General features: G+C 39.6%; 1 long non-coding RNA gene across 1 annotated transcript in view; it reads right to left on the bottom strand.

Moving 5' to 3' along the window:
- Positions 1-8,735: 8,735 nt before the first annotated feature.
- LOC311205833 overlaps positions 8,736-9,798 on the bottom strand; it is a 92,148-nt gene continuing 91,085 nt past the window's right edge. The window contains exon 3 of the long non-coding RNA XR_014618178.1: positions 8,736-8,875. This is a non-coding gene — a long non-coding RNA (uncharacterized lncRNA). The remainder of the gene's footprint in view (positions 8,876-9,798) is intronic.

The following is a 9,798-nucleotide window of genomic DNA, read 5'->3' as shown; positions in this document are numbered from 1 at the left end:
TACTCACTACAACTTGATTGACACATTGGTTGATTTTGCTTAGTTGCTGAGGAGACCTGCATGTGATGTGGGACTTTTCCCAAGGATTTCAAGGCCACCTGTGACTTTAACCCTTCCTTCCTCCTACAAGTTAAATGGTACCATGGGGATTCCTGTTCTGGAATGCTGGTATGTCTGATCACTCTGCTTGAGTTCAGGGAAATGGTGTTAAATGGGTTAGAGATTGAGCTTGTACAGTAAATCACAAGCAAGAGGTTCTTGAATTATTTCATACAAAAATTTACAGATCAATTACCCATATTCCTCCTTGTGTTCATAATTGGTCAATTTGAGTTGCTAGTGCTGGCCCAGGAGCTTACAATATATTGACCAGTATGCAGGAGCTGGAATATTTTGAATGAGTTTGGTCTAAAGAGAATAAAACATTGCAGACATCCCTAAAAGATATATTGAGGGAAGTTGCAATTCAAGAATAACTGAATAGGAAATTGCCCAATCAATGTAGTTTGATGTTTACATATAATTTCACAATATGCTATTATGCTTAACCGCTTGATTGGCATATATTTATATTGTTGTGGTTTCCTAGCACTCAGGAAACGTGGACCCAAGGAAGGGGTGATTTCTTTGGGAAATGGAATAGTTGTCAGATACAAAGAATACTGATTGCTGCTAACCTGTTCTTATCCATTTCTGTTGTCCTTAACAAGACAGATGAAATGGCAAAGTCCAGTGCAGCTGACAGGTCAAAGATGAAGAACAACATTTTCTGAATCCAAAGAGGTTCAGCACCTCTGTGTTTATGTTTTTTTTGACCAAAGTGCTTCCAAAATCTGTTGCAAAAACTCAGCCCTAACCTGCTTCCCACATCACCACAAACCATGGGTAGAACATATGCTGACTCTGGTAGGTCTGCACTTGTATTTAGCTTTCTTTAGGCCTGCACAATTGTGTTGTCTCCTCACAAAGGGTTTACACTCCAAATAAGCAAACATTTCATATTGGTCCTTGCTTATCACCGTTAGTCCTGTCCTTATAAATAACATTAATAGTTCAATAGCTTTTGTACTTTTGCCACACTACCACTTAGTCAGTTTCCATCAATCACATGCTGAAATAAATCTCTGATAGAATCAAATTAAGTGCTCTGTGAACAGTTTACATCACTTCCCGAGCTTGGTCCCTGAACAAGGACTCTCCAATGCTTATTGAATATTTACTTCATGCTACCCACTGCACAATACACTCTATTGCTCTTATCCAGAATCCCCATCCTTAATGAGTCTTTTAGCATGTGGAAAGGAGAGGTTTATAAATAACTGTGCTATCAGAAAATGCCCTCAAGCACTTCCTTTTACAGTATTTACTAACAGCTTTTCTATGTTATTTTTTATTATTTATCTTGAGATCAAAATCAGACTTTATTTTGTCATGTTCAATATTCTACAGGAAAATATATATAGCAGATCTTGTCTCACCAACTGCCATTCTCAAATTGCTTGCAAGATGCAAAGCAAAGTGACATGTGGCCCAGAAAGTCATTATGTGCCATGATAGATCCAATTGTGTCTGTCCTTAATGGATCCTTATATAAATTCTGCCCTTCAGGTTACTTCCACGAGAAGCAACATTCAAGAGGCTAGTCCCCATCCTGGAAATGGCTTCATGGACACTTCTCTCAACAGGTGGTTCCTGTGCTTTATTCCTGAATTTGAAGTAAGCCTGACAGAACAACACTTTGCAGAACATTGTGATAATTTGGAAAAGAGAATAATATCTCTGAACATATTCAGAATAAATGGATCTGAATAGAGCATAAATAAGTTTACCTAGAGGTGTTGCACCACTCTCCTTCTGCCTTTGATTATGAGCAGGACTTGGTGTTAAGGATCTCATGCCACCAAAAACTAGGGAACTGTCCATCATTCCAGAATAAATCCAAATCTGATTTAGAACAAAGTCTTATATCCTGCAGTCCCTCTTCACCCTCTGTTATGAAACCTATAGAATAAAGGTATCTGCTCAGCAAGAGTTGCTGTCGTTGTTGATGAATTTTTATGTCCATATTTCTGAAGTAATTATCAAAGTAAAAATAAACCTGCTTAGGTTCAGAACAAACACTCATATTTTCTTCTATTTTAAACAACATTAAATAGTCTTAATTAGAGAACAGTCTATTCTTTCATTCTTCTAACAGCATATACCCTGCAGATTTGTGTGCATATCTGTATTGGATTTCTATGTCGAGGTTTTTGTAGCAAGGGGGCTGCAGGAGTGACTTCTGTGAGAAGACACCAGAAGCTGCCACCGTGTCCAACAGAGCCAGCTACAGCTGGCCAAAGCTGAGCCAATCAGTGACATTGGTATTGCCTCTGTGATCACATATTTCAGAAAGGAAAGAGGATAGGCCCTGAAGGAAGCTTACAGAGAGCCTACGCAGGGGCAGGCTCTTGGCATGAACTGTGGCCCATAGAGAGAGGAACCCATATAGAGCTGGTTTTCTATCAGGACCTGTGACCTCACAGGGGACCTGTACTGGAGCAGTTTGCTCCTGAAGGACTGTACCCTAAAGAAGGAGGGAGGAAGGAGGTAGAAGAGTTGGGAGTGAAGTTGACCCTGGGAAAAAGAAAGGGTGTGATAAGATGATTTCAGATTTGTTCATATTTTACATTAGCCTACTCTATTTAATTGGCATTAAATTAAATTAATCTCCCTAAGCAGAGTCTTTTTTGTCCATGATGGTCATTGGTGAGTGATCTTTCCTTGCCCTTATGTCAACACAATCTCAATCCATAACCTTCTGGTCAGAATTTTCTCCCACTATCCTGTTGAGGAGGAGGAGTGATAGAGCAGCTTGGTGGGCACCAAGCAGCCAGTCAAGGTCATTCTGCCACAAAATCTGAACACATCAACTCATTCAAGAGGGAAAAAGATATGCTTCTGTTTGTTTTATATATATAATTATATATACATTTTTCTTCCCTTTATTCCTTTTCCACACATTTCCATTAGATCAGAGATGGAAGAATGACTATAGATTCACAGAATCCTCATATGACATTGTTACGTAAAACTCCATTTTCAGAGGAATTGAATTTTTTTTCTTCTATTGCAAATAATTTTCATAATAGCAAGAGATAGGAAAATATAAATCGGGAATCTTCCTCTTCATTAATAAATTCGTTGTCTCTTGCAAAACTTCAAATTAAAATCTGTTGTGACTATAGTAAAATTGTGTATAAATGCAACTTTTATTCATTTTTCAATTTTGTGGAGCACTATTTCACTTTTAAAACATATTCCTTAGAAAGAGGAAACCCTGAAAGAATTTCCAGAAAGAATCTGGATGTAGAAGTTTTATTTTTGACACAAAATGAAGAGGTTTCATGGCTTTCCATTTAGAAAGCTTCCTCTGTATCTCACCCTTATTTTTCTCAGAAAATGTCTTAATGTTAGAAGAACTTAATTGTTCACTTTTACAACAATTTCCAGGGAAACTGGTTAATTTAAAAACAGATACATTTTGTGGGGAAACTTGTAGCTGTAAAAAATTTTACACAATTAAAGATTTTTAAGGTTTTGTACAAATAAGGATTTTTTAATGAAATTGTGTGCTTACTTGATATAATTCTGCACATTTCTAACTAAGAATTTGCCAAAATTAGTTTCTATATTAATTTGGCTTGATACAATGCCAAATTAATACAGTGCCATGTATGTGTGATTCAGGTGTGCCTCTTTAATGCATACCTCAATACATCACAGGCATGTCACTGCCTTCACATCACTGCTTTTTCACAGTTAGGCCCAGGAAATGTAAATGTGATGAATGGGATAGGATGGTGGCACAAACTTTTTAAGGAAGTTCAGAGGCTGTGATGAAGGTGGATCTAAGAGCTAACAAACTCCTGTCAAAACCATTTGAATCACTGAAGAACTTCTGCCATGCTATCCCTCTGTAACTGCACTAAAGCCCCTAAGATATCAATTCAAAATGATGGGAAGGTCCTTATTCTCCATCCTAACAGCTCTGAAGAAGTTATAGATTTTTTTTTTTTTTAAATAATAAGTCCAGTTGCAGAAGAACAACAAAACATCATGTTGTTCCTTCCAAAAGTGCTACCATGTAACATCAATAGCTTTGGTTTTATTTAATTTTGTGATTAAAGTTTTTATTGATTTCTCTGCAGCGTAGAATATATCAATATCTTTGGTTTCAAAGGAGCATTCCGTAGCACAGAAATAGAGAAGGACTCAGCATAGAAGCAGGAACTTTATTTTAAATTTATGAAACCTCCATAGTGAGTCCCCAGAGCATACTGACAGCAAAACCTTTCAATTGTGCTACTCAACCTCTGTTGTCAAACCAATGCCCTTTGGTGCCTCCCAGTTCACACATTTGTGTTTTTTAACTGGAAAAAAGCTTGGTTAGGAGTCAGTAGGAACTAATATTACATAGAAAGCTTTTAAGCCATCAAGAGAATTCCATTAAAATTTACTGTAAATCATCCCTTCTCTGCCATTGGCAGGCTATGGCACACTGGCTGGGAGAGGAGGAGAGAGGTCCTTCCATCATAGCCCATGACTACAGGTATGCTTCACACCTCTGAAGAATTAAATCCTTGACAGGTTCAACATGGATGATGAAAGCAAAGTTCTGGTTACTGGTAGACACACCTGTGACTTCTATCATGTGTAGAAAGAGATGTACCTGTTAGAGCTAGTCCAGAGGAGGGACACAAAAATGCTCAGAGGGCTAAAACACCTTTCCTGTGAAGAAAGGCTGAAAGAGTTGGGGGTTTTTAGCTTGGAGAAGAGATGGTTCCAGTGACAACTTATTGTGGCTTTTAATACTTAGAGGATCTCATAAGAGCAACAGAGGGAGACTTTTTTTTCTGGGACCTATAATGATAGGACAAGGGGTAATGATTTTAAAGTAAAAGAGAGTAGATTTAGGTTAGATATAAGGAAGAAATTCTTTACTATGAGGGTGGTGAGGTCCTGGCACAGGTTGCACAGAGAATCTGTGGCTGCCTCTTCCATGCCAGTGTTCAAGGCCAGGCTGGATGGGGTTTTGGGCAACTTGATACGGTAAAAGATGACCCACCCATGGCAGGGGGTCTGGAAGTAAATGATCTACAAATGTCCCTTCCAGCCAAAACATTCTGTGCTTCTATGATTCTATATGTCCATAAAACAGACTCAACTGGTTTGTGGTTACAGGACTTCAAAGCCACACATCCAACTTACACGTTGGTCCCTCGGGGTTGTTGTATAGTAGCACATTTCAACAACAAACATATTGGCAGCCTTATGTGGGGAAATCAGTACAGTGCACTCACCCCTGAGTGCATGTGCATAATTTCTGGTATATCATAAGGAGACCAGGCTGTTTAGCTTTGGTGAATTAGCAAATTACATAGGTAGGAAAGCCTTTCATGGAAAATGCAACCCAAATCCCCTAGAGTACCTCAAATCTCTCTTGAGTAAACAGAGAAAGAGTCAAAGAAGAAATTGAATTCACAAAAGGAATGTCCAGACAAAAACAAACCAGTTTACCTACAGGTACATACTAGTTTATTAATGTGTTTTTTTCAGACAGGAAAGAGGCCTAATAATTAGCCTGTTTCACAAGCCCCGTCTGATCAGCTCCCTTTTCCACTTTAGAAAGAGATTCCACACCTAAGTGGTTTATAAAGGGTTAATCAATTATTAATAACATCTGAATACATAGTAAATGGAAAGGACTATGCCACAGCTGGATGTAAGCATATTGGTATGAGCTATTCTTGTCAGTGATGAACCATGGATAAAAGCAACCAGTTGAGCAACTGGACTGCTCACACCCTTCTTAAACATCTACGAACGTGTCAGCAAACCACTGCATGCATTTTTCAATTAAATTCTTAGTAGAAAGTATAATCCTTTTTCATGTTATCCCTCCATTGCTCTTGAACATTAAAATGGCATCACAGCATAAGACAAGGTTGCAAAGGTGTGAGGGCAGAAACGATCGACACTGAGTGCTTGCAGGAGACCCTAAACAAGCATGCTGTGTCCTGCAATGGGAGAGCAGACGGGGTGAGATGGCTTCTCCTCAGTAAAAAAAACATGCTGAAAGAATTCAATAAACACAGATGAGCTTCATTTTTGCTACAAGGGTGGCCATTCCTCTTGACCCTATGAGCCACGTGCCCAAATCTCTGTGTGGCTGGGAGCCATGAAACACACACCTCAGGGACCCTAAAGGAAAGGGACCTCCAGGAGAGTTTCAGAGGCAGGAAACACTAACTGCTCCCCAGGGCTCTGCCATCACAGCTGAGGCCGGGGTGGTCTGCAGTGGCTGCTGTGCTCAGCTCCCTTGTGATCCCCCCTCAATGGCAACTTCAGCCTCCTTGCCTGTGTCACTGACACATCTTTGCCTAGCACAGCAGACTGGAGCTCCCATACTGTCTTGCTTGCACAGCCCCACTGTCCTGCTTTGCCCAGGTTTAACCTCAGCCACATTTCAGCTGCTTGCAAGACTGGAGCCACTGTTCTTCTGCAAGAACAAAAAGGGAAAATAAATTGGAGAAAGGGAAAAGTGTGCTTAACCATAGCTGTTATCTCATGCCATCAGTGGCAATTTGTCCCATCTCTCTATTTCTTATTGTGTGTAGGTTAGGTGACCTCTTGGGCAGGAAACCTATTTTCACAATGTGGTCATTGTGATTCCTAAACAAACGTATAAAAAAAATAACATAAATCCTTGTATCTAAATAAATCTAGCAAGGAGACACATTCACCTTACTGAACTGTGCCCCAATCCTCTAGTCTTGGCAAATCCATCAAACTCTTTGGGAGTTTTTCCTCAGATGTTATGAGGTACTATTCCTATTACAGCTTTTGAACTGGGTTTCTTCTACTCTCAGTTCATGTTCAAACCACCAACGACTAGTTAATATTATTATTAAGGTCTTAAAACAGCATGTTTTAGTGTACAGATGCATGCTCTCTTTTTAAGCATGGGCAGAATCTTTCCATCCTGCCAGGCTTAGTTTCAGATATCTGAACCCCACAAAAACCTCACCACTCTTCACTGGAACACCACAAAAACCCCTAACAACCAGACAGGGAAACATTTGTTCCTCCTTTCCACTTCCAGAATGTCTGATCATTCAGGGCCCACCATAAATATTTCCTGGATGACTTTGCTTTGTACATGAACCATGTTTTGACATTTTTTCCCCCTTTCCTTTTTTCCCTTTTTTACAAGCATCGTTACAATTTGTCAGCAGGCAACTTGGGCCAATCTCACAAATAGTTTAGTTAACAGCTTATGAAATGAAATGATGTAAGGGACCACTCCAAACAGGGTCAATTTAAACAGGCTGTCAAGTCTGTAACCTCAAGGGACTTGGATTGGGTTGAGGGGAGGCACCAAGCAGTGTGGGCTTGCAAAGATTGCTGCCAGGTGGGCTACAGATGTTCGGCTTCAGTCCACTTGCATGGCATTCACCTAGGGAGATGCTAATTCAGTCCTGTGCACGTAGAAAATTAGCATGTGTATACACATTCACCCTGCAAAGGCCCCTTTCTGGCTCTGCTTCTGAAGCGTTAAGTTTTATAGGTAAAATGGCTTCATAGGAAGCTGCAGCACTGCTTGTATCAGCCCTGACTTTGAATTCGTTTAGTCAGCTATCTCAGAAAAACAAAAACACAGCATCCCTTGCTATACGTGGAAGCTGTGTTTCACGGCACATGCAGCTGTGGTCACTGTCTCGCAGCTGTTAAATGAAGAAATACCATGTGAACATTTGGTCTGGTTTCAAAAGACCTAAAAACCCTGGCCAAGAAAAATGGTACATCACGGTGCTGCCTGGCCATTTGCCAAGACAAAGAAAGTTGTAGATTTCTAGGGACAAGAGGCCATGTGAAAGGAATTTTTCTCCTTTCAAAGGCACATCAAAATATACTGGAGGGTTTATTTATTTATTTATTTTGTATGTGCTCTTGGCAAAGGTTTGATTGATCATTAATGTAGTATCAGCATTAAACTCACATTACTTAAAGAACAACCCAAAAAACAAGGCAAGGGGGATATTTTAAAACTGTAAAGCAAAGGTGCAACGTAAGAAGTTAGAGGTGAAAATATTTCACACAAAGAATAAAAGGTGAATGGATAAGAGTCCCAAAAAAGCAATTAAAGATAAAAGTTTATAGGGAGGAAAGGATTATTCTGTGGTGAAAGCTCAAGAAAAAAAGGTATCAGAGCAAAATCCTTTTTTTTTTCTCTCAGCTTTAGACATTGGCATGGGCTTGTTCACAGGGCAAAGTGCTGTGCTGTGGAGCAGAGGTTCACAAGTTCTCCTTTCAAGACCTACCTCAAATCCCCCAACAAGGTAGATGCAGTGCCCTGATAATGGCCAATATTAATTCGGAGATGACAGTGCTACGCACAGGGCTTTCCTCACTACCTGAGATAATGCATTTGTCCCCCAGAGGAGCTGCAACTACAACCTCCTTCCACTACCTGCAAAAGAGGGATAATTCCAGTTCATCTCATTTGCATCAGGAACAATGACATGCATCTCAGGAAATTGTATTTAGAGTCAACTGAAAATTTTATTAGAAACTCAGCATAAACCTGTAAGATTTCTCATTGCTTTTCTTTGGCTGTTTCTCCAGAAGGATGCAGAGAGATGTTTAAAAAGCCAGGCAGAGGGATATAGGACACCCAAAAAGAGATCAGATCCTTTGGGAAGAATTATATTTTCTTCATTCTGAAGCGTCCTCTGTAGCTAGCTGTGCAAAACGTCTGGCGTGGGCCAGCTCCTGGGCTTCTTTATGTTCTGGAGATTGAGTGCCAAATTCTCCTGACAGGAAATGCATGAGACTGCAAAGAAAGTATTTTAACAATATGAGAGAAACTCCTAAATTTCGGTAACCATTTTAGTTTATTAGTTTGTTTGTTTGTTTGTTTAATGTTGATACTATATTAAAGGTCAATGGTACATTAGATGTTAGGGGTAATAAATATACTGGCAAACTGACAAATGTTGTGGAACCACCAATAATTAACAAAGTCCATATGTATAGTTTGGTCATAAAGGAGCAAAGTTGTTTTTTTCCTCCAATCTGTAAAGACAAATCCCTTTTCTGCTAAATCTACATGCAGGGTTCATGAGCCAAATCTTGCCGCCCTTTCTCAAGGGAAGCTCCCATTGAGCTCAGGGGGAGTTTCCTCTGGATAAGACTTTAGCCTATTATTTTGGCTTTTTTTTATTTTGCCCTTGAAAATTCATGTCAGTTTAAGACACCATAAAAGTCAGTCCTGGAGTCACCCCACACTGACCACACTTCTGTAAGCAGAGGACATGCTCCCAGGCCCTCTGGGTGGTTCTTGGAAATTATATTTCCATTTCCACTTTATTTTCTTGCTCACATTTGTATACAAAGTTAATGGAGGAAGTTAAACTTCCTGTATGTGTCAGTATGAAATAGCATCCGAGAACTCAGAGAAGTGGTTGCATTATGGACTTAATCCAAAACTCAAGAAAGTCAAGGGAAAAAGTCTTGTGACATCATCATCTTTAGGATTACAGTCCTTTTGCAATAGAGAACTTGAGAATGACATTCATGCTGCTCAAGGTACACTAGCCAGATAGCTTTTTCCAAGTGTGGCCCACGGATCTTTGGTAGAAGAAAGCTTAAAATCAAAGCCATCAGAACACATAGTTAACTGCATTGCATCTCGTATGAAATATGCTTAGGAATCACCATCAGGAGATTATGATGGTAGCAAAATCCTATATGGAG

The sequence above is a fragment of the Gallinula chloropus genome (genome assembly GCF_964237585.1).
Source record: "Gallinula chloropus genome assembly, chromosome: 2".
NCBI classification, from domain to species: Eukaryota; Metazoa; Chordata; class Aves; order Gruiformes; family Rallidae; genus Gallinula; species Gallinula chloropus.
The sequence above is the reverse complement of the archived record's forward strand: the minus strand, read 5'-3'. Positions and strand labels throughout refer to the sequence as shown.